A 25918-nucleotide genomic window follows, 5' to 3' on the forward strand; every position below is an offset into this window, starting at 1 on the left:
TCAATATTCAGAGCAGTACTAGGGACAACACATGAACAGAATATTTAACTCAAACACTGAACTTGTACTTCAGGAGTTGATTGTGTTTATTTTGGCTATGTACAGATGTGGAAAGGCACAACAAATATATACTTTGTAATTCTAAAGGGTTTATTTTATTGCAGCAGCAAAATCTAAAATCAGCAACAAATGAGGACAGCGAGAGACTGAAATTGGGGATTTTGTTGAAAAGTTGAAACAGGAAGTCTATTGCAAATCTGATTTTACATTAGATTATCCTATTGATCCCACTTACAGACCATAAAATATGTACCTCTTGTCCTCTGAGTCCGCTTCCGAGCATGTACACTTTATTTTTCTGGTCCTGTCGAATCTGAATGTTATAAACTTTGCTTCTGTATAACACCATTAGAACATATGGATGTGAAGCTGTTGACTTGGAGCTGTTTCTCACCAAAAATGTTCCATCCTGTAACAGGTATTAAAGTGATTTCTTTTAAAGTTTGCCAAAAAAAAAGACCAAATAAATTAGCGTCGGCAATCCAACATAACTATACATGCATTAAAAGTTCATACTTTTTCAGGATGATTTCTCCTTTGTCCCTAACTCCCAAACTACTTAAAATGCATAATGTATAATAACCAAGGTTCTCTTATTTTACAAAAAGAAATCTCAGTGCTCTGCTTGAAACAGTTTAAAATATTAAATGGAGCTCAAAGACCTGTAGGCCTAGGTTCACTGCTCAGCTTCCAATTGCTGATATTTTATACCCAGTAATTGACAGTAACTTTTTATTTATGTATTTTCATTTATCCTAGCTCAGGACAGTCATTTCTGCTTCTTGGCCTACCCTACATTTTTTTTTTTGTGGGGAATGTGCAAGAATGAGAGGAGACCAGGGGACCTAGAGCAAAATCTGGTAACTCCTGAAAAAATTGGGAAGGGGGGTTAACAGCTCTGCCTTTCATTACTTTTGTTAACCCGTTGCACTGAATATAAAGTATACCTTCTTAGGTTGAGGGCTCAGCAATTTCCTTTTATCAAGTGACTGCAGGGAACATTGACTCCACACGATAATGGAGTGCTCAAACCTTGTGTGTAATCCCTTGGGATCAAGTGCTTAGCCGTGATCAACCCCATCTGCCACAGTAATTATTTTCTTAAACACAATGGTTTAAAACTGCATGCCCTATTTCAGAGGTTGTTAGACTTTGTTGGTTTAAACCATTCCTTGTAGGTCTTACCTTTGGTTAGATCAAAGGTTATAGATATAGGAAAACACTAGCTGAAGAATATCCAGGACAGTTAAATGTTCATCCCAAATCTCATCCTAACTGACTTTGAAATGTGGCTTTTAGGTGTATCTTGGAGAGCAAATAAACTTTGTTCCCAAATATCATCCAAATTAGTTTGGGATGCTAGGTTAGTTTGCTTATTTCCCTTATTACTTACCTTCATGTCAAACCTAATCCCAGTTTTTATGACCCTCTAACAGTCAATCCTGCTATACACAGACAAACAGATTTATTCTAAAAGGATTTACTAAAGGGCAAAGTGACTAACACTGGTGACGATTCACCATCGTTACCACTTTCAGGCACATCGCAGATTTACTAACTAGCATAGGCGTAACTTCACTAGCAAAAGAGACAGACACTAGTGGTCATTCACACTCTAGCACCAGTCGAATTTTCGCTCTGGCGATTGGACGTTACTCCGCAAATTCACTAAGATGCGGATATTACTGAACGTTACCTCTTTCGCCAGACTTGTCTTCGCCAGGTCAGACCAGGCGAAGTGCATTGGAGTGCATAGATCTTCCTCAATTTTTTGTGGAAAATTATTCTAAGTCCCAAAAAACACTGGCGTCTTTTCCTTTTTTCAGAGTGATAGCCTGAAAAAGTCCTTACATTTTTTTGGGGGGTATCCGGGTTCCCCCATACATTTTCTAACATATGGAACATAAACTGTGTAGGGCATTATAACAACTCTTTTTTTTATTAAGGTTCCCCGGACTTGTGTAATGTAATGTATTTGCTGCAACATATACGTCCATTCAACTTTAAATTTCCCGCCGTATGAAAATTAGCCGGAGTGAAGACCTCTAACGAAGTTGCACTAGGCATAATTGAACACTAGTGCATCTTCGCTTTGATTGCCGAAGTAACAATAGAGAAACTTCAGCATTTTAGTAAATTAACGTTGTCCTAGCAAATTTACACCTGGCGAAGTGTTGCGATGGCTGCGAAGCATGTTAGTAAATTTACCCCTATGTTCATTCATTCATGTTAATTGTTAAACACTCTCTTGCCATTTTATTTATTTATTTATGCAGGTAAAAAAACAAACGTATTTCCATCTGGCATTATATTATGAAATGGTAAAAGCAATGATCTCCCTGGTTACTTTTTCTTACCTGATTGATTGATCTAAGGGCTGTTTCAGCTTCTGATCTTGAAATACTACCAATATACCATTGGTCTTGAGACAGGCCCTAGTATAGGAAATTACATTGGTAAGTGTTCCACGGAGTAATGCATTCATTTAAATGCTATAATTATTTGAAATTGAGCAACATCAATACAAAGCACAGCCCAGTTGTTTTAACATAACTATTTGATTTTTACTCACAAGGTCCCTCAAGTTAAGCTAGATCTGCTAATATAAATAAAGTGTAATACATTTGCACATATAATCACACTTCGGGGCCTATTATTAGGTGGCTTAAAAATGACATTCAAATTTGCCACACATCGCCGTGTAAAAAAATAGTATACTTAACGGGTAATTTACTTAATTCGGAATGCAAAAATCACGAAAAATTTGTGATTTTTTTTTATAAAATCGGACTTTTAAAAAACACATTTTTTGGAATTTATTGAAACCCTGAGGATGGAAAAGTCTGAATCAGAAATTCCAGCATCTCAGACCTGTCGAGGTTGCATATAAGTCAATGGGAGAAGTCCCAGGGAATTTTTGATGTGCGCTGGGTTTCGTGTTTCGGGCAAAAAACATAAGAATTCGGAGTTTTCGGGTGAAAAATCCAAAAAAAAGCGGAAGTTTCTGGAGAAAACCCCCCGTAAAAATCGCGGAAATCTGTTTTTTTTTCCCGTATAGCAAATTTTCAGAAAAATGTAATAATAAATAAGCGTAAACAAACCAAGTTTGCAGCAGAAAATGTTGAGATGAAACCAGACTTTGATAAATAACCCCCTAGTGTTCTGGAAGGACCAGGTGAACCAGATAATCCATTCCAGTGGTCCAGTTCACATATTGGAGTTCACTTTCCACAGGAAGGCTGTCCTATGAAATGGTATTTAAAGGCAGTGAGAGTGTTAGGAAGGTCTCTCTGAGCAGGGCACAGAACAAGAAGGTTACCTGTAGGAACTCCCAGAGGGGCCAATGTGCTGTCTGGCACTGCAAGGAGCAGAGGGAGATGTGACCAGGAGTCTAAAGTTATTGAGGAAAGCCAGAAGGTGAGCCAGACCAGAGGCTGGTGAATTAGTATCCCTGGAGGGGAGAGTCAGCAGGGCTTAGTGAGAAGCCCAGAATATTCCAGAGTTTCAAAGCCACCCTGTATGGTGAGATCCCCAGCAGGACCGGACTGGCAATCTGTGGGTTCTGGCAAATGCCAGGGGGGCTGCTATAAGGTGCCATAGAAAGTCAGTATTTAGTGGGCTGGTGGAGGCTGTTTGGGCCTCTGTGTGGGCTGATTGGGCCTCTGTGTAATGCCAGGGCCTATTTTAATTCTCAGTCTGGACCTGATCCTCAGAGTGGGCAAAAGTTGTAAATGACTGCTGTTGAAACTTTGTTCTTATACCTGTGTTCTTGCCTGAAGATGTGGTGTCTTTATGCTCCTGATCCTACACTAACCTGATTACCATCGCTAATTTCCCCAAAATGTATGTGTACAGACAGCAAGCTTGTCACATTAAACTCAAACTTTTTACTTATTTTCAGTTGCGATGCACTCCCATAATCCAGGGTAACTGCTTGGATATGCTATGGGAAAATATGGTGTTCATCCATTTATACGTTTTTTCGCTTTCTTTTCACACAGAGCAATAAATAGGCGCCGTCACCTGATGCAAAAATCTATCTATTACCTGTGTTGATGTTTGATTATAGTTGGTAGGAAAAGGAGCTGGTGGGCTACCATTGCATGTTCCTTCTAAGAAAGACCAATTCATATTTCCTATTATCAAGAAAGATACCATGTTCATGGGATGGTGTGTAATTTATACATCTATTAAAATAATGTTATCTCCTAGAGTGCTGTTAATAGTGGTCTAAAAGAAAAAGAATGAAATGCAGATTGCCACCCGGTGTCCAATGGCCTGAGAGTTCTATAGTTTCATAGTTCAGAACTACATGTTACTTTTTGGTGTTGCTTACTGTGCAGTATAAATGTGTGGTGTTTATACAAATGGCCTGTAGATGTCACTGTGCTCAAGACTTATACTGTGCATACTTTCTATACAGCTTGTGGTGTTAGAGTTGCTTACTGTTGTGCAATGGCTGCATGAACCTGCAAATAAAGCACTGTTAAATACTCTACTCATCTTCGGCTAAGAAAACATAACAATATATTACTTAACGGTGATACTTATTAAAGGTGAGTTCAAATCAAATATAAATACATTTAGAGCAGATATTACTATTCCAAAATTTGTTTTAGTGGGAAAAGGGTGTGCTAGATGCTCAGCATTTGTAAGTGATTGACTAACGGATATTCTTGAAATCCCGGTTTGCTAAAGCTACATTTCTGTCTCATTTTTTGAATTTCTATTTTGACCTATCATTCATACTTCCTCACCAATTTACTTGTTTTTGACTCCCCATTTTGTTTCACAGAACTTGTTCATACATCGAACCCCTGGTGCTTTACCTTGACTTGAAGTTACGTTTTCACAATGTAAAGTACTGCTGTGCTTTGTTCTCAGCTTTTGAAAAATAAATGAATGTAATAATTTTGGGTCCTCCATGTTGTATTTACATTGTTTTTTATTCAGTTTTTACATCTATGCTATTAAACAACCATCATTAGAGGAATCCATAGATTAATGTTACTACTGAAAATAAATAATAATAATACCTTGTTTTATTTACCTGGTTTATTAGGGGGATGTGCTGGTCCTGGTACACATGGACTGTTAATAGAAAAAGACACTGAAAACTGTAAGTATATACTATATGTTTGTGTTAATTACTCAAGCAGCAACAAAAATGTTGAATAATTTCACTTTGTTTCCATTTCCATAATGTCCATTTGTTTTGTACCCTATATATACAGGCATAGGATCTGTTATCTGGAAACCAATTATCCACAAAGCTCCAAATTACAGAAAGGCTGTCTCCCATAGACTCCATTATAATTAAATAATCCAAATTTGTTACAATAAAACAGTAGCTTGTACTTGATCCCAACTAAGATATCATGTATCCTTATTGGAAGCAAAACCAGCCTATTGGGTTTATTTCATATTTACATGATTTTCTAGATTTTCTAAGTAATGTGTCAGTCTTTGCAGATGACACAAAATTATCCAGCCTAATTAATTCCATCCAGGATGTGGCATCCTTGCAACAAGATCTTGACAAACTGGCAATCTGGGCAGCTAAGTGGCAAATGAGATTCAATGTTGATAAATGTAAAGTCATGCACCTGGGATGTAAAAATATCCACTTATACCCTTAATGGGACTACACTAGGCAAATCCATTATGGAAAAGGACCTTGGAGTCCTTGTAGATGATAAACTTGGCTGTAGCAAGCAATGCCAGTCAGCAGCATCAAGGGCAAATAAGGTCTTGAGCTGTATTAAAAAGGGGCATAGAGTCAAGGGAGGAGGGGGTCATTCTTCCACTGTATAGAGCACTGGTAAGGCCCCATCTAGAATATGCTGTACAGTTTTGGTCTCCATCACTCAAACAGGACATTATTGTATTAGAGAGGGTACAGAGAAGGGCAACTAAGCTGGTAAAGGGAAAATCTTAGCTATGAGGAAAGACTGGCCAAATTGGGGATGTTCATGCTGGAGAAGAGGCACTTAAGGGGTGATATGATAACTATGTATAAATATATAAGGGGATCATATAATAATCTCTCAAATGCTTTATTTACCAGTAGGTCTTTCCAGCTGACACAAGGTCATCCATTCCAATTTGAAGAAAAGAGGTTCAGCCTAAATATTGGGAAGGGGCTTTTTACAGTGAGAGCTGTGAAGATGTGGAATTGTCTCCCTGAATCAGTGGTACAGGCTGATACATTAGATAGCTTTAAGAAGGGGTTGGATGGTGTTTAGCAAGTAAGGGAATACAGGTTATGGAAGATAGCTCATAGTACAAGTTGATCCAGGGACTAGTCTGATTGCCCTTTTGGAATCAGGAAGGGTTTTTTTTTTTTTGCCTTCCTCTGGATCAACTGGCAGTTAGGCAGATATAAAAAAAAAAAAGGTTGAACTTGATGGACGTGTGTCTTTTTTCAACCTTACTTACTATGTTACTATGTTACCTAAGGTATGAAGATCCAAATTATGGAAAGCTCCATTATCCGGAAAACCCCAGGTCCCAAGCATTCTGGATAAAAAGTCCTGTACTTGTACAAAGAAGCCTAATTTCTGTTGGAGTGTATTTTTTAATCAACTCTTTTTACTCCAACTAAATCCCACTTTGTCTGTTTTACTGAAAATTAATATCCTTGAAGTTGGAAGATATGAAAGCTAGGAAAGCTAAAACGTATGATATTTTAGAGCAAGGTTTGCTAGTACAGGTATAACAAAAAATCGTGTTCACTCATTAACTCATACAAGTCATGGAACTCTGAGGTGACTTCTAATATCCTCATATTTTACAACAGGGAGAACATTATTAAAATACACAAGGTTCAGTGAGTCAGGTGACATAAATTACATCATTCAGCACCGATTATAACTAATAACAACGAAACAACGAACTTCCCATTTCCTATTGTCACAGGGTTGTAATTAACTATGATAAGAAAACATTTGCAATATTTAAGGCATTTCAGCTATCGATTTGTGCGTCAGTGGTACAATTTCTAGAGCCAATAATGATTTTTCAGAAGTGTTAGGACTAACCAACTTTACAAAATGACATGAAAAATAACATTAAAAGTATTTAGAATTTTTAGCAATATTGTCACATACCCATCTCTAACTGGCAATCCAGGAAATGAATTATTTGCCGAGGGCCTTGGATAAAATGTATTTGAAGAAAAGCCAGGGCCTCCTGGTGAAGGAAATTTCTGCAAGGACGCTATTTGTAAAAAGAATACATTTATTTAAAGTTAGAGCATAATTTGTTCAACTCATATTTCAGAGCACGGATCACTACTACTGGATGTTTTTAAAGGGATCTACTATGTGCTTGTTGAGTGTAAATACAGTATATATTTTTATTTCCTTTATATTTAGATCTAAAAAAGATATTTAAAGAAATGTAAATAAATTCTCAGTTCAGGATTTAGTATTTATCTGTATGTATTTATATGATGCATCTCTATTACATCCAGGCAGGAATTGACTAATAGCAACCGCTCTGATATAACAGAGCTCATATACGTCCGCAAGTGCAATTATGGTCCTGGCACTTTCCAGACTCTGAATATATTCAGCACAACTGCTCCCGATGTGTGACGAAGCACTCCTTTGGGAACACTAGGACACTGGAATAATGGGGTTAAACACTGCATTGAGTGGAAACATTGATTGCACTCAAATTGTGCTTTGCTCGCTGCACTTGTGAACCTGAATGTGCCCCAACAACTGGTATAACAATGTAAGGCTCATAGCAAACATTGCATTTTGTCATGTAGCATAGAAAACATTATAACAGATCAATTTTGGCACAAAAATGCAAATGGATGGCTTAGATTGGACAGTTATTACTTCTTAGACAGATTTACACAGACTTCTTAACTTACCGTCTTCTTCAGGCTAAAACCAACAAAAAACACACCATTAGTTTTGTCTATACACAAAATAACTTTTTATCACGATTAAGATGCAAGACACTACCAAAGTCTGAAAAAGGGCTGAAAAACTCAAGGCCATTTATACTGATATTCTAGAGAAAGGCAAATAGACTTTCCACTTGAACTGCTGGAAACTAGACAGGATTTACAGTAGGTACTAATTCAGAGGTCTCCAACCTTTTTTTACAAGTGAGCCACATTCAAATGTCGGGGAGCAACACGGGCATGAAAAAAAGTCCCTGGGGGTGCCAAATAAGTGCTGTAATTGGCAATTTGGTAGCCTACTTGCATCTGACAGGAGGCTTTGTTTGGCAGTACATCTGGTTTTATGCAATTAAAACTTGCCTCCAAGCATAGAAATTAAAATTAAGCATATGCTTTGAGGCCACTGGGAGCAACAGCGATGGGGTTGGGGAGCAACATGTTGCTCACGAGACACTGGTTGGGAATCTATAATCAATAAGTGCATATGTTCTCTTTATCAGGACTGCATTCCTTTGCATTGCCTGCATTTTTACCACACTCTTTATTTCATGATTATGCTTTTAAAAGAAAAAATGAAATGCGCACCAGTGTGTTTTATGGAAAAACGTCATGAAGAATGTGGGGGAAAATTGTGAGCATTTTATTTTGAGGAATGATAGTGATAACAAAGGATTTTATAATATATGATATTTCATGATCAGGGTTTTTCAAAACAAAACAAAAATATACTGTATTCTCAGCAGTGTATTTTATGGAAAAACGTGATTGCAAAACTAAAGAATGTGCAATTGTGAGCATTTTATTTTGCAAAAGAAAAAGAAAAATGGTGATAACATAGGATTTTACAATATTTATATACCCTATGTCCCATCACAATCCTTAATAAATCAGCCCTTAAATGTTGCATTTTTATACCTCAACCACTATGGATATGTTAAGTTTGTGTATACAGACCTATTACATGGAATCTTTTTTCCATAAGTAAATTCGGTCTAAAATAAATAATACGAAGGAAGATTAGACTGAAAAATCTTTGTTAAAAACAGCTACAGGTATGGGACCTATTATCCAAAATGCTCAGGGCCTGGGGTTTTCCAGATAAGGGATCATTCCATAATTTGTATCTCTATGCCTGCTAAAAATCATGTAAACATTAAATAAACCCAATAGGCTGGGTTTGTCTCCAATAAGGATTAATTATATCTTAGTTGGGATCAAGTACAAGGTACTGTTTTATTATTACAGAGAAAAGGAAATTATTTTTTAAAATTTGAATTATTTGATTAAAATGGAGTCTATGGGAGACGGCCTTTCTGTAATTTGGAGCTTTCTGATACCGGGTTTCCGGATAACGGATCCCATGCCTGTACAGAGAAAGAGGAAATCATTTTTTAAAATTTTAATTATTTGATTAAAATGGATTCTATGTAATTTAAATGATGTACCATATTATTTTTAGCAGATGTTTGGGAATGTTTGGGAAGATTTAAAATTTGCAGCCCACTTTCCTTTCGTAAGAGGTCATTTATAAACTCTGGGGCTGCAAGTGCAAAAGTGTGTCCCTTATTGATCACTTTCACCCCTGGGATTTCTGGTTTCTGCACTGAGCACTGAAAAAAAATCTGACACTCTGATCAAAATCCGTTTTTTTTCAGATTTTTTTTAAATAAAAGTCTGACCAAACTAGAATCCACTACGTGACCTTATTTATTATTTAAAAAAGCACAATTTCGTCAGATCGGGGACATACTCCAATGTCCCTGATCCAAATTGTAAGAGTTTTTTCCAAAATTGTACAATTGTTTCTGGCTTTTTCCTGAAAAGCCCATTTTTTTAGATTCAAAATAGTCCGAAATAGTCAGATTTTTGGGCTAATTCTAGAGCAGACCACAGAATCTTCCAAATAGGATAGGGACCTTTCCCATTGACTTATATACAACCTCGGCAGGTCTGAGATGCCAGATTTTCGGATTCTGACTTTTTCCATCCTTGCGGTATAATAAATCTCGACAAATTTGAGGGGTTTTTTTCGCAAAAAATGTGGATTTTATAGTAGAAAAAAACTTGAATTTGGACTTTAATAAATAACCCCCTCAGTTTAGTAAGCATGGTCATGAGGCGATAGTTAGATATGTATCTACATGCCTAATGCATTCAGTGCTGGATTTGAAGGCCGTGCTACTATTTGCAAACAGCTGAATACAGTGTGCAAAGTGCAAATAAATGGGCAGATTGCAGCCTTTTTGCACACTGCAGCTGTGTTGGGCTTTACAAATTAAATCTATAATCTTCACTTGCATCCTGAAATGTTCATTCAGTTAACTATAAAGTTTAAAAAAAAAATCTAATTTTTACCAGTTGTGGCTGTGTAAGTTCCATACATTTATGATTTATCTAGTTTATGAAACTGCACAATAGTAAACCAAAGATAATTTTACTTTGTGTAACTTAATGCATCTATAGATAAATGATGTGATCACCGCCGCAATGCTCTCTGCATGACTAAATGAAAATCTCCCTGTAATAACAACTTACCCTGGTGGTCTAGTGGGGGGGAACGGCAGGGACGCCCGCCGCGCCAGTCTCCACTGCAGACACCAGTTTCTTAGGGCGCGCGCAAGGCGCCTCTGCCTGGTTTAAAGGCGCAGGCACGCTGGCGTGATTGGTGCGAAAATTGAAATGTACTTAAAGGGACATTTTTCACATTGCCTGTTATAGGAGTTTGTTCCTGTTGCTTCTGAGCTTTAAACTAATCTGTCTGAACTTGTTTTGATTCCTGTTGTGACCCCTGCCTGACTTTTGACTATTTTGACCTCTGGATCTGGACCCTTGCCTGAATACCGACTACCTCTTCTGCTACATCCCTTCTGATTGATCTCCCGGTTTCTAACCTTACCTGCCTGACTACGCTTATTCGCTGCCTGCCTGACCCAGCCTGATCTGACTACAATTTTGCCTTACGCCTTGTACCACGACCTTCTGCCCAAAGACTTTGCTTACAGTTGTGCCCCTTTTGCTTCTTTAGAACCTTTCGCCTTGCACCTCTCATTTTAAAACCTGGCGGCATCTGAGTAGCTGAGGGCTCCTCCCGAGGCCAAAGGCAGCTGCTACAGGCGGAAGCACGAGCCGAGACCAGGGTGCTTGGCATTGGTTCTAGATTCAGGGTGCCAACCATTACACTCCCTTTTTCATCCCTGTATGGGGGTACTATAAGCCTGTCATCATAAGCCTTCTCATCAGAATAAAAATGAACATTCAGGAGATGAAATACCAATGCAGCGCATGTAAGAAAACAAGGGATAGGGATGTAGCGAACTGCCGATTTGGTGTTCGCGAACGCCGTTCGCGAACACCGGCAAAAAATGCGAACGTTCGCGAACAGTTCGCGAACTTCGAACACCCGCTAAAATTGTTCGATTCGAACGATCGAAGGATTTTAATCGTTCGATCGAACGATCGAAGCATTCGATCGAATGCTTTTCATTCGATCGAATGGAAATCGTTCGATTTTTAGCGGTCGAAGGAATTCGAATGGTCGAATGGTCGAACGATTTGTATTCGAATCGAACGCGAACTCAAAATGCGAACGTCGCGCGACGTTCGCGAACATTCGGCGGACGCGAACGGTCGAAGTTCGCGCGAACAAGTTCGCCGGCGAACAGTTCGCTACATCCCTAACAAGGGATTGCAGTTTTATGACACATTAATATTGCTAATGTTAAAAGCAATCGCTGTATGTGGCATACTTTATATAAATACGGAACATTTTATCTTGGACTCTGTATTTTCCTTTTAAATGGTTGATTGTTTCTTTCACTGGGAATGGGAGGTTTTATATGATTTGGTAATTTTTCAGTTGCCTGTTGACTGAAACAGACATAGATATTAAGCCACTGCATAATATTTTGCTTGAATATATAATATGAGGTATTTACTCACCCGATGCCTGCATGTCCAGTTTGAATCTGGATTAAGAAAATAAAAGTGAAAAAAAGTGCATAAATCATACAAGTAGCCAACCTCAACCTGATTTGCTTTTCCTTAATCACATATCAAGATCAATTGACTATGAAGATTTTCATTCATCCAGGTCATGGTATATCTATAAATCTAAATTTACCTATACTAGATATCAAGATCAATTAGTATAAACCCTGGATCATCCGTTCATAGAACGCAAACTAGAATCCCATCTTCATTGATGATTTTGGTGATCTTCATTTCTAATTTTTTTTGTGTGTGTGTTTTTTTATTATTTAGCTTTTATTATGTACAGCAGCTCTTAAGTTTGGAATCACATTGCTAGGGTGCAAATTAAGTGTTTTAGATAAAGACTGGAAAATGAATAGGAGAGGGCCTGAATAAGAAAGATAAATCATAAAAGTAACAAAATGGTAGCCTCACACAGCAATGAATTTTTGGCAGCCAGGATCAGAGAGAGAGATAATAAAAAGGTGAATTGTGTGGATGGAGAACACAGAATCACCTTGCAAACCATACAACTAAAGGGTTCAAATTTAATACAATTTTAAATGTACTTAAGAAAGTTCAACTGTTCAATTGGTCTTCAATTTCTTTATAATTTTTTTAATTATTTTTCTTCTTGCTCTGCCATTGTATAGCTTTGACATGGGGATCCCTTCCCTCAACAGGCAAAAATACTATTCCTCTGTGATGTGCAATTTTATTGTTTTTGTTACTTTTTATTACTTCTGTTTCTCTTATTCGTCTTCCAGTCTCTCATTCTAACCATTGTCCTCTTCGTAGAGTAAGTTGCACACTAGCAACCAGATAGCTAACGTTCCAGAATGGAAAATTGCTGAACAAGGAATTTTCTCCTTCCAGCCTGCCTTCAAAAAAAATGGACGCTGGCACAGTTTCGCAAATTTTTTCACTGTTTAGTGAATTTTACGCGAAATTTGCGAATTATTTGGGGAAGCGAAAAGCCACAGATTCGCCCATCACTAGTTGGGGAACCCATAAATGGAAGGTTTTTTAGTTTAGATTTCCTCTGTATAATCTCTATCCTCATTGCAGCGGGAGAGTGGAGACAGGTATACAGGTTAAAAAACAAAATAATAATCTGTTTGTGCTTTAAAAGAGAGAAATAGAAAAAAATAATTAAAAGAATAGGTAAGTCCTGATTATTGTGTCAAGATTATACAAAAGTATACATAGGCATATATTTCCTCTTTAAGGAGACCAAAGCAAAACAGGAGAACTTGGCTTCCCCCTTACAATAATTGTTTTAGCTGTTTATGCTAGTGCACAAATTGTAGAATTGGAATTAGAAAGCATAAGTTTGGAAAAATATATGGAGGAACCCCGCAGGGTTAATTTCCCCTTTTCAGTCGGAGCCTCATGGTGAGATACAGGGTTTCCTAATGGGCAGAGCCTTTGTGATTGGTGTATCATGGCAGATCCCAAGGCAGCCACAAGGTGTTGCTGTACAACAATATAAAAGGAGATGCCATGTGCTCGGTCAGCCATTACAGGATTACATTTTTACAGTTTTGCTGCTGAACCTTATTCACTGTGGAGATAGAGAATCCTATCCAGCAAAATGTAGGCAAAAGGGAGTTCGATAGGCCTGCCAAGGCTGGACAGGATCCTCCAGTGCCTGAAAGCTAAACCAAGGAGGGTTTGGAGTTTGGATTTCCGGATTTTCATGTTCACACTATGGAGAGTGTTGAGAGCTGCAGTTTAACAATGGATGTGGGGAGAGCTCACGCTATACACAGTGTTGGGAGCAAATACCTGAAGGATTCAAGCCTTGTTATGTGCTCAACTGGGAGAGTCTGGAGCCTATAAAGAGATCATCGCTGTGGATGCCTGTCAGCTCTGTGTGAGACTACCCATCTGTGTGACTCCTTTGGGGTTAGTGTTACCTGAGGGAAGGGGTAGGAAAGGATAAGGATCCAGTGATCTCCTGTTTGGAACAACAGGCTGTCTGTGTGCCTGCCACATGGGAGCAAATACTTTCCATCGGGAAAGGTATTTGGGCAGGTTGTGCTACCTAGGACTGGTACTATTTTGGGGACAAGGGATGGAGACTCTTGGGCTGCCAAAATTGAGTTGCGGGACTTTTTCTGGCAGGGAATTACCAGGACTGGACTGCTACAGGTTCCTAGGGTAGTGGGTCATGCTTTGAATGCATTTATGTGTATGATGTTACAGTTTACTTCCCCTTTAAAATTGCACTTCTTTGTATGAAGTTTATATTTTTATATAATAAAGTGTGTGATTGATTTGTTTCCTAATGGGACTATCCTCAGGTGTATTCCAGGATCCCATTAGGTGGAGGCACTGCCAGAGAGGAGTTTCCCAGTGCCTTTCACTTAGCAAAGGGGACTCAGGACCTGCATCAGTAAGAATTATGTGATGTACCACCTTGGCACCAGGGGGGTGGCCAAAAATGGGTTACATATATAAAGGAGTCAATAAAGTAAGTAACAGCAGACACATCCAGGTTAGGGTTGTTCTTGACAAAATACTTACGTCTTCTGCAAATTCTTTATTAATTACTGTTTAAAATTATCAAACCAATGTTAACTTTTGAAATAAAGCATTTGTTATTATTTGATAAATATTTATTAATATTTATTGCCCTAACTCCACACACCTTGCTCTACAAACTAAACCCAGCCAGAGGTTTTTTTTAATCCTATATTTTTTTTACCTGATATTCAGTTGTGTGCAACTAAAAGTAAGCAACATGTGTGCTATTGGCTCTTAAAGGAGAACTAAAACTTAGCACAGAAGTGCTTGATGATTTCTGACAACCTCAAAGCTTAGCTTCTCAACAACTGATCAAAGCCCACTGAGCATGAGTGTTGCTGACACGTTTAACAAAATCCAAGATAGGGAGCTCCTGTGACAACTTTGAAGGTCTGGATATATATATATATATATATATATATATATATATATATATATATATATATATATATATATATATATATATATATAATAAACATTTGCTTCTGTTATGGACATAGATGCACCAGTTTTATCTTCTCTTCGGGGCAGATTTATCAAGGGCCGAATTTTGAATAAAAAAAAATTTGAAATTTGAATAAAAAAAAGAATAGGCCATTTTTGTTCGAATTAGAATCTTACAAATCAAAGTAATATCACATTTGATCAAATTCGAATCAAAGTTTTTTTTAAAAAAAAACAAAAAAACGTTTGATTTTTCAAAGTCCACCAATTGACTCCAAATAGGTTCTAGGAGGTCCCCCATAGGCTAAAACAGCAATTTGGTAGGTTTTAGATGGCGAAAAGTCAAAGTCGAATTTTTAAAGACCATTTTAGAGACCGTACATGATAAATTTTGATATTCGAATTTTCAAATTTTTTTCGAATTGAATTTGGTCTATGCCCTAGTTGAAGAACACAAAAAATAGCTCAAATTCAACATTTTTTAAATGAAATTTTTACTTCGACCCTTAGTATCACATCAAAATTCAATATACAAAAGACAAACAATAGAAAATGGAAAATAAATTATTGTAAATATTGTATTCTATATCTATGTATATCAGAGGCATCACTACAGAGGAAGCAGACCCTGTGGCTGCAGGGGGGGCAGGAGGTATAGGGCCCCAAAAGGCCCTAATTCATAAATTATTTCAATAAATACTGGCAAAAAATTATTTACACATTTATTTAAACATTGCAGTTGCGCTTACTTTAATAAATGAGTCTTTTTTTGTGTAAATGAGTCCAAATATATTTATATTTCATAGACAAGTAGGTGGAAAAAGCAATAAGATCATATTTTGACTGATTGATAAATAAAAAAACTAAATGTATTTCCATTTTAAGTCATTTTTTAAATTATCATACAGTATTTATCACAGAGTTCAAAATTAAAGCTGAAAGTTGTTGTTTTTTTATTTTTACCTTTCCTGGCATAGGTGCTTTCTTTCCTGAAAAAAATTAAAGAGAAAATATATTGTAGTAATTAATATTTTCTAGTGTTAAAACAGTGGAATGTGGAACATTACTTTACTTTGTGTACTTGACAAAAGTTTCCTTATTGTCTTTGTATAGAGGGAAACCAACATGATAATAAGACAGAACTAATGGAACCATACATTTTCCCGGAATCTACAGTGGACTTCAATGTTAATCACCAGTATAATAGTGTAGGTCACTTAGATGCACTCTTTTGAGCCTACAAAATATGGTTTATATAGTTAAGTTATTATCTAGGTTATGTGGATAAGCCATATATAAATGAATGGCAGGTACTCCAAAAGGAACACTCCAAGACTTGCCTATGATGAAGTCTGAAGCTAGTAAAACTAGCAATATCCCAGGTAGGTGCCTACTTTTTGCTAGAAAATTGATGTATGTGATGTAAGTGTTTGAGAAATGAAAAACAAAGGTTAAGGTGTAAAAATGCAAACATGATTTGCATTCTGTTATGCAATTTCTAGTAATTGGTGGATTTCTTTGTTGAATACATTGAAAAGTTAAGATTTTCCCTATCAAATGCACATAGTTCTATTGATGACTGTTTTGGCATCATTTATCTTCATGATATTTTCTTTATGCCTGAATTTGTCATGGAGATATTGAACAAAATAAATTCTTATGCTCACCTTGAGCCCCAACCCTTCTGCCAACATTTGATGGACTTGTGATTTCTAAACTTGGACGATCAATGCTTGGACCAAGTGCTTCAAAAACAGTTAAAAAGAACAAAGTGAAGAACAGAAGTGACACCAGAGACCAATGGGGAAGTCGGTAACAGAAAAAATATTCACAATACAAAAAGTTATGCCTTTGCAAGAAAATGTTTTCCTTTTCGGAAATGTAATATATTTAATATAGCTTTTGCAACCCCGGAAACTGTTTAGCGATCTCATCCGACAGTGTAATGAGGTCTAAGAATTGTAGAGAATTGTACTTTTGTCTGCAATGCGCAATTAAAATTCGACAATGCAATAACGGTTTTAGCAAAATGTGAATTTTTCTCCTTATTTGTTTAAATTGTTTTTCGCTTGGTGACTTTTATTACATTCCCCCATAAATGTTTTAAATATTATAGTAGCAAATGAAAAAAAATGCATGAAACACTCACTATCTGTTTCTGTCTTGATTTGATGAGGGTGAATACCCTTGAAACTGAAACAAACAAACAAAAAAGTTTCCCTTTATATTATATACATATATATGTTAAGGTTAGTGATGAGCGAATCTTTCTGTCAAAAAATTCTAAAAAGTATGAGAAAATTTGCGGCAACTTTTTTGTAGCAAAATACATTATGTCTATGGGTGATATTTTTGGCTACTGTGCAAAATTTATGTCGCATACGAAACTTACCACATAGAGAATTTTTGCCAGCGTTCCGTGAAACTTTTCACCTGCACCGCTGTGAAACCATACATGGCAAATAAATTTGCTCATCACTAGTGAAGGTTCAATCAACTTTAATATGCTGCTTTAAAAGGATAATATATACCTAGTAAGGACTAGTAAGGACATAACTGTGCTTATGTATGGAGACATGTTTGCTCTGACTTCCTAATAGATCCATATTGGAAGGTTGAAGAGGTTATAGTCATTATTTGTAGACGCAGAGAGATATTCTTATTTGAATTCATATTTATGATGAATAAGTACAGTTTGTATATATTGGTGGAAAGGACTTTGCATTATGCTTGAGAAAGCAAGTTGGGTAAGCAAATATATTAAGACAACATAGATTTAATCCCAGAGTCAGCTTTTTTTGGCTTTATTGCAAATGTATTCATAAATTATTTTCAATTTGTTTTTTAAGTCAGCAAACAACTTACAATATGGCCTCTCTTTGCGGTTACTCCTGGATTCCCAGGCCTCTTTGGGGGCTCTGGAGGACTTTTGGTAGAATTTCCAGGCTCCCTGTCTGAATATTTAAAAGAAATATTTAATAATTGGAAATGTTTAACTCAAAGCTTCAGAACGTCTAACAATAATATGGTTATACATACACAACTGACAATACAATATTATTTAATTTTATCTTATCTGATCTAAACTTAACTTGAACTTCCTCAGTTCGTTTTGTAAAGTCTTACGCACATCCTAAGCACGTCTACTTGATGATTTATTGTATTTTCATTTTCTTCTATTCATTAATATTGAGTACAATTTAGCATAGTTTTCCACATTTTGGATCGTGAGTGGTAATTATTGTCAAACAAAGGTAAGCAGTAACATTAATATATATGTGTTTTTTTCAAGAGTATGTGAATTGAGTATTAAAGGTTTATGGTAACAATGAGGGGACATATGCATGCAATGTACATAATTTACCTGCATAGGGTGAGTTAGTTGCATTTGGCTTAAATTGAAATATGGGAGGATGAGCATCTTCAATACTGGCAGGAGGCAGCTCATAATCTCCATCTTCGTCATCCTCTTTATTTTCTGATGCTGGGCATTCATAGTCATCATCATCAAACTCATTGGGAGTTTCATAATCCTCTTCCTGTTCATTGTGCATATGAAATAAGCATAGAGAATTAGAAATCAACTGGATATAGATGACAATTTATGCAGGACACAATGGGAATCGTTTGTCCTAAATCTTGCCGATGAAAGGTTGATAATACTGTATATAAAGAGAAGAGCATAGGAGTATAAATAAGGTGAATGAAGACAGAAGTTTAAATAGTCTCGAGAGTGGAATGGAAGTCCCAGTCCAATACTGCGTGCAAAACAGAAGCTCACAATCTGTATGAAGGCGACTTACAAATATTATTTTGCTATAAGGATCTCATCCTGAGGCCATAAATAGATGGAAAGCATGGATAGGGTTGGGAAAAATCTTCCACCCCACAGGCACTTTGATTCCCACATGCTTTATGGAGAGGATGCATGATTATTAGTGACACACCCCATTCATTCCCAAGAACCCCTAACTCTAACCTCCCCTTTGAGTCCTTTGCCCTCTACCCCCTGCATAGGATGGAGTCTCTAAAGACTGATGTAACATACAACTTAAAAGTACAAGGGAAAAGTATAAGACCTGACTATTATTACTAATGAAAACAGAGCTTCCCAGCTAGGTCAGGATGCAATATTAATTATCCTGACTTGACTGGAGTAATGGGATAGCCAAGTAAGAAAAAATATATGCAAGATGACAAATTTTGTCTTAGGTAGTTCAGGAACCTATTAGGAAAGATGTTCTTGTGTTTCTTTTAATAAATAACACATTTATCTCTAACACTGACGTGGGACAGAATGTACTAGTGATCACAGCATGGTCTTCTTCAAAATTATGTTGCAGACATTGGAGAACACTATTTACAGATAGTATGGGTATTTTTTCACATAGGAAAGAACACAGGACAAGAGGCATGATTAATCATGCAAATTCAAATCATTATGCAGCACGCCTAGTCCCCTAACCCTGAAACCACAAAAGTCAATGAGTCATGGCAATAGAAAGTTAAAGAGTGGTCATGTCAAAATGAAAGAGCACAATACATTGTGGGAGATAAGAGTAGTAGAATATGAAAATATGAATGTAGAAACCTTAGAAACCTTCTAAAGAAATGGAATTAAACTGCAATGTTAAATGAAAAGGAAAAAAATTAAGTAAAGTCAAAACTGTTAAAAAAGGAGTAATAAAAACATGGGATGAGTAGCAAAAAAAATGTAAAAGTAAAAGAAAAAGGTGTAAAACCAGATGTGAAATACAGGACACAAAGCAGTTAAGAGTTGGAGAAGAAGGACCACAGACTGCAGAAAATGAATGAACAGGCAATACAAAAGTAACATTATAACAATGTTATATTGATGTAGGGATGTGAAAATTTAGACACCCTTACACATTATTGACAGGCACATCCCTAGTAATATGGATGCCTAAATGGGTCCTAATGGGGACCTTGTGCTTATGTAACCCCTGTAGTTCTCACAGTGTACACCAGATGGCACTGTGTGGTAGTATAAAGATCTTGGGAACCATGAGGTCTGGGTCCATTACTTTAACCCAACCAAGCAGGCTGGAAGGGAATGGGCATTGTGATCCTAGGAGCATTGGCCCTAGTAAATAGATAGCAGTACTATGTCATAGATCACTCTAGGAGTGATAGATAGCTTAGGTAGTTGAGCAGCTCAAAGCTCCGACAAAGAGACATTAGAGGGATTAAGATCCCAGGTAATAATAGCCCAGAAGTAGGGACAAAGTGTTGAGACTAGGGATGATAGGAATTCCCCTAGATGCAAACTAAGAGATCCTGAAAGCTGGCTGTACCTTTCACATTACTACTACCTCTGGTGACATGAACTCTTGCCTGTAGGGATCCAGCCCAATGCATGGTGCTGTGAGTATTTGCAAATACAGCCAGCATTCAGGATCTCTTTAGTTTGCATCTAGGGGAATTCCTATAATTTCCCTATCTGATTGTTCTGAATACTCCTTTGTGGATCTGTGCTATTTTTAAATAAATATACTGTTCTGGTTAAGCATTAAAGAACTACTGGCGCCCATTTATTGTGCGATTGCACCCGGTTACAGTTGCACTACACCCTACCTCCACCCCATTGCGAGGGCTTATCCCTGAGAGAGAGGGCCTCATTTGTGGTATTACCCCTCACTAAAAGTAGCTAAAACTGACCACAGTAAAGTCAGTTTACTATAGCGCTACATTGAAATAAAAAATAAAAACACTTGTTTGAACACTTGCTATTTATCCTTGAGAAAGGTCCCAGTGTGGACCGAAACGTTGGATATGCATCTGTGAATAAAATTTATCACTTTTTTTCACGAAAACATTGGAGTGCGGCTCCATTTACTACTATATATATATGTCTTGAGAAAGGTCCAGACTGGACCGAAACGTTGACAAATAAACTTCACTTTGCTTGATCTCATTATGAAGTCCTGGAGTGCGTCATTTTTTTTTTTTTCAACCTGTCCTATTAAGTATTTGCTGTGGCATAATTACCAGTTTCATGTGGAATTCTCGGGATTGCTGCCCTGTCAAAAATAGAACATAAAAATTAAAGCAAACTAAATACAAGGACCAACAAAGCAGAATGTTATGATGAATGTAGAAGAAAAAACTTGGGAAAAAAACATGAATATGATACCTTTAATGATTAATTAAAAAGGAATATGACAAAGAAAGCTTCCTGACCTTGAGGTTCCTTCTTCGGGCTGATATTTTGTATAATACATGTATATTATTCAATAATAACTATTGTTTAAATACAGCTAAAAAGGAAAATAAGGCTGATGGGGTCATACACTTTACAGTGTGCTCTAAAAGGACTTCAGGGCTGTCATATACAGTGGTCATTTAATAAATTTAAAATGTCCATGATAGAATGATGAGTTTCAATGTTAAATAGTAAATAAATAAATAGTATTTATTAATACTCATTAAAACCAAGATCAAATGTTTATCTCACCTCTGTATCAACTAGAATCCATCTAGAAATATTCGATAGAAACAATAAACTAGGCATAGATCTACTTTTTTCAATCTAAGATAGTAGATTGCTATATAAATGTGGAAAATAGATCTAACATGAGACATATTGTATTGCAAGTATGAACAAATTATGTTTAAAAATATTCTGTGGTCAACTTTAAATCATAGTAAACATTTTCTTAAAGAGAAATATAAAATACAAACCATTGCATATTCAAGCATATGTTATTATAAACATTTCTAATAAGTTTCAATTTAATTGTATGTATAATTATTAAAAACAGTATATGGTTGGCTACTGCTATTCACTTCACTGGTAAAGAATTATATTTGCTTTGATTATGTAAAATGTTTTTGTACTTGCGTTATCTAAGTACATCTAACTGTATTCTGTTGCATTGCAAGTCCCATTTATTATGCAAGTGAGTTAAAAAAACACAAACGGTGTCAACCACTAACAGTCTGTGCTAAACTTTCTTGACCTCCACAATCCACACTATGTTTCCTGTCATTAAGCTACATAATGACTAAACCCCAAATCAGCAAATAAAAACTTCATAATTCAGGATTTTAATGAAGCAATTCAAATCCCACCATCTGTGTGTTCCAATTCAGCCATATTTGCCAACTAGTATCTTTTGCTCAGTATTTTCAGTACAGTTATGTAATGTAACTATAGTGGTGTAGTTCAGGTTGGGGAATGTAGGGCTCTGGATGGATGCCCAGATATTACTCATTGGTTTAAAGAAGAACAGTAAAAAATGTGTCAAAATATGCTCATCACCAGGCATTTAAAATTAAAGTGGCCTACCTTGTTTGAAAGAAGCCCCTCTTCTTGTCTTTCTTATTCATGTGCTGTTGGATTTTTATCAGCATTCTAGAGACAAATTGTTACATTTTAGCAGTGAGAATAATTAAAATGTGCAGTAAAGTCTCGGGGGCATATTTATAAAGGTTTATAAAATGATTTACTCCAAAAAACTATGCTAAACTTAACTATCCTAAATGGGATAATAATACTATCAGGTTTTTGTGCTGTTTGAATGTTTTTAATTCCATTAGCAGGGGCGCTCCACCAATGAGGCAAGTTGAGGCACTCGCCTCAGGCAGCAGCGCCTCCCTGGTTGCCAGGGGTGGCAAAAATGCCACTCCTGGTAACTAAGAGCCGAATTTCCGGTTTTAAACCCGGAAATTCAGCTTTTCTAGTGCAGAGAGCGCAATTGTGCTCTCTGCACTAGCGATGTGGACCCCCCGCTGAAGGTGAGTGCCGTGGGGAGACAGGGGGCGGCAAATTGGGTAGGATCGCCCCTGTCAATAAGGCTTTGGAAAGGTTTCTTGAGTAGAACAGTATTACGACTTCTGTGTAATAGAACCAATACCCATATTTATAAAGTTACATAATATATATATATATATATATTTATATATTATTTATTTATAGTATATTCAGCAGTCTTAATTAATTTTATTAGGATAAGTTATAAGATATGTTTGTGTCTTGAGTTGCGAATAGAAGCTCCATTTAATAATGAATTATCCACCTGACCAGCCTCCAACCTCTGCTATAAAATTATGTTAATAATAGGAATATATTCATTGTACTTGGTATTATACTGTGTGGTGAGGTCACTACTAGGATACCTAGGAAAGTCCAGGGCGGGGCTTATTTATGCTCCAGGTTCCTTACAGAGTGGTTCCGGGACTGCTAGTACAACCCTGGTGTTTTGAGTTGTCCTGAGGCATCTCAGGTGGTTAATTAAAAAGGCAGCTCAGGCCAGAATGTAAAGCTCCAGTCTGGGGAAAAAGACACAGGGAAGCTGCCTGTGTGAGCAGAGAGAGATTTTTGAATCACTACAAGGTTGGAACTTTTGTTGTACTTCCTTTTCTTATGTTTTGGGGAGACAGACTGTAGGCCTACTCCTGGTTAGTAAGAAGAACTGACCTTTATTAGTTAGAAGCCCATTAAGTGCCAAGGAGTTTATTTTGAACGGTTTATGGCATTTTGCTGCAAATAAAAATGAACTGCGAGAAAGAGACTAACCTCTTATGAGTTGTGATTGTGCCGTGGTCTGCTTTACCCCCAGAAAGCTGATCCCAACTACCTAAGGCCTGTAAAAGAGCTATTATTCATTTATAAGATGGCGATTAATCCATACGTTTTTCTTTCAACATTTTTCAACCTTCAATTCTTAAATGTTGTTGTATGAAATACAAAACAACCATTCGGTCAGAATAGACATGGTGGCCACAAGTATGCCCTGCAGTCCTGATGGCCTGATACATGGACTTATGGGAGTCAGCTGGCAGCCATACTATCATCATCGTATTATGATATCATACTATCTATCACCTGTGTTTATGGTCTTGTAGAAAAGGATGGACTTAATTTTCTATATAATTATATTAACCAAAGAATACCTATACAATTATTATTGCACATAAAAATAATCACAATTACATCTAGGTAGAGAGCATAGACATGTGTATCTTCCTTTGTCCACAGTATTCCTTCCTTCCATTACCTTTAATATTGCGGAAAGAGGTTGCTTTAGTTATGTTTGATTACTGTAACCCTTCTGTTTTTATAATTGTTTTAACCTTTTGTTTTGTTTAATCCACTAACAGAAGTAGTAGTAGTAGTAGTAGTAGTAGTAGTAGTAGTAGTAGTAGTAGTAGTAGTAGTAGTAGTAGTCAACCAAAGTTAAAGGAGAAGGAAAGCATAACATAGAAGCAGGCTATAAACATTGCACATTACAGTATGTTTTAAGATTCTCTACCAGCCCAAGGCAACCACAGCCCTTGGGCTTGAAAATAACCACATTTCTATCGAAATTAATGGTAATGCTGAACATTATTTTTGGTCACCCACCAATTTGAAACTCATGACAAAACTCTCTGAATCATCCCAGGTGGCATTGCCCTTGCAGACTGAGCTCTGGAGGATTTGTTCTGCAGAGTAGATTGTGAGAACAAACACAGTATTTTAAAATAATTTTCTACAATACAACTCTGATTTAACATTTCCCAAGAGGACAAAGTCACAATGGTGTAAATTCAGGGAGAATGTAAAATCCAGGAAAAGAAGATGTCACTAGGCTGTATAGAACTGCATAAGTAAGTAGTAGAAAGTATTTACATTTTTTTCTTTGTCTGGTGGTAAACTCCAGACAGCTTCAAGTGGTTTTTGCCATCATGAAACAGCTGAAATTACCAAGAGTACTTTGTCTTTCTTTATTCTTGCTGAAAACTACTGGAACAAAAAAATGCTGTAAATTACTAGACTTTTAACTCCATTTGTAGCCAGGAAGTACAGTGTATTATGCTTTCCTTCTCCATTTGGTGTAAAAAGTACAGATGAAGCCATCGGGGTTTCACATTCTGTCACACCATGTCTGTATACAATTTTTTTGTGCTATATCCTGCCTCTAGATCAGGGGTCCCCAACCTTTTTTATCCGTGAGCCACATTCAAATGTAAAAAGAGTTGGGGAGCAACATGAGCATAAAAAAGTTCCTGGAGATGCCAAATAAGGGCTGTGAATGGACATTTGATAGATCCTATGTGGACTGGCAGCCTACAGGAGTCTCTGCTTGGCAGTACACATGGTTTTTATGCAACCAAAACTTGCTTCCAAGCCAGGAATTCAAAAATAAGTACCTGCTTTGAGGTCACTAGGAGCAACATCCAAGGGGTTGGGGAGCAACATGTTGCTCATGAGCTACTGGTTGGGGATCACTGCTCTAGATGATGCGAGAGTGCAATTTTTTTAGTGCATTGCTTCTGATGGACTAAAGCCATTGTACCATCTACACTGGCACTAAAAAATTACACAGTGTGACACAATGTGAAATTCTGAAGGCTTCATCTGTATATATTCCCATAAATGTGAGGATAATTAAGCCAGTTTCTATTACAAATGGAAGAGGTTTCACAACTAGGTCAAGTTAATATGGGTGACTTCAATTATCGAGACATTGACTAGAGCAATGCTCTCTCCTTTGAGACTATGTTGCAGAGACAACTCTATAAGGGAGTTAAACAATTCATTTTAGATGTGCAAACTTTGGCATTTCTGCAGTACATAATTAAATACAGGGTTAAAAACATAAGGAAAATTGGATGTCTTTAAAATATTGCTTAACAACTATATGTCAGTATATACTCATAGCAAGCAAGGAAAAAACTGCAAAGCAAAACCTTCAGGATTGATAGAAGCGTTAGTAGGTTGTTAAGGAAAACATGCATTCAAAGAACTCAAGTTAGCTGGGACAGCTGAAACTTTTATTAGGTGGAGAAGCCAATAAAGCATACAAAAAAGACAAGCTAATATATCAAATGAAAAGGGCTTTGTAAAGGATAAAATGATTCCAAACTTATTCTTTTTAAATATGTAAATAGTAACAAATGAAGCAAGAAGGAGTGGGACCCTTAATACCAGAGGAAGGTCAGTTGGTTGATGGGAGCCAATAGACCCAATTTTAATAATCAAACAATTAT

At 36.8% G+C, this 25918-nt stretch overlaps 1 pseudogene; it reads right to left on the reverse strand.

Annotated features, from left to right (window-relative positions):
• LOC108712413 overlaps nt 1-25918 on the reverse strand; it is a 50538-nt pseudogene that overhangs the window by 2019 nt on the left and 22601 nt on the right.

Source organism: Xenopus laevis, chromosome 3S, assembly GCF_017654675.1.
Source record: "Xenopus laevis strain J_2021 chromosome 3S, Xenopus_laevis_v10.1, whole genome shotgun sequence".
Lineage (NCBI taxonomy): Eukaryota > Metazoa > Chordata > Amphibia > Anura > Pipidae > Xenopus > Xenopus laevis.